Source organism: Nannospalax galili, unplaced genomic scaffold (genome assembly GCF_000622305.1).
Source record: "Nannospalax galili isolate Female #2095 unplaced genomic scaffold, S.galili_v1.0 scaffold648, whole genome shotgun sequence".
Lineage (NCBI taxonomy): Eukaryota > Metazoa > Chordata > Mammalia > Rodentia > Spalacidae > Nannospalax > Nannospalax galili.
The window spans coordinates 6,254,130-6,254,540 of NW_008360311.1; the positions used below are offsets into that span (position 1 = coordinate 6,254,130).

At 38.0% G+C, this 411-nt stretch overlaps 1 long non-coding RNA gene across 1 annotated transcript in view; it reads left to right on the forward strand.

Moving 5' to 3' along the window:
- The window catches only part of LOC115068702, a 10,449-nt gene extending 10,122 nt beyond the window's left edge, over positions 1 to 327 (forward strand). Inside the window, exon 4 of the long non-coding RNA XR_003848049.1 lies at positions 288 to 327. This is a non-coding gene — a long non-coding RNA (uncharacterized LOC115068702). The remainder of the gene's footprint in view (positions 1 to 287) is intronic.
- The last annotated feature ends 84 nt before the right edge of the window (positions 328 to 411 follow it).

The following is a 411-nucleotide window of genomic DNA, read 5'->3' on the forward strand; positions in this document are numbered from 1 at the left end:
TATTAAACACCCAAAAGGAAAGTATAACCAAAGAGTAAAGTCATCAGTATACTTCTTTAAGAGTTCAAGGGGTTACACTTCCCAGACATTAGGAGTTTAAGTCCATATAAAAAGTTATTTAGACAATATTTCTCATTGATGATTTTGGTTCCTAACCAGAAAGTGCTGCTCAGATGTAAGACTTCAAATCTTGGTCTCCAATACTGTAGTGCCCACCTGTAGCTAAGGGAGACAACCAGCTATTGTTCTAAACTGATGGATAAATTTATTTTCTCCCCCTATTTCAGAAGCCTTTGAGAGGGAACTGACACTGATTCTAACCACTCCAACTGCTAACAAAATACCTGAAAGCAAATCCTGAATCCATCACTCTAGAGTCCAGCCTTGGAAGACAAAAGAAAAATGAGGAGG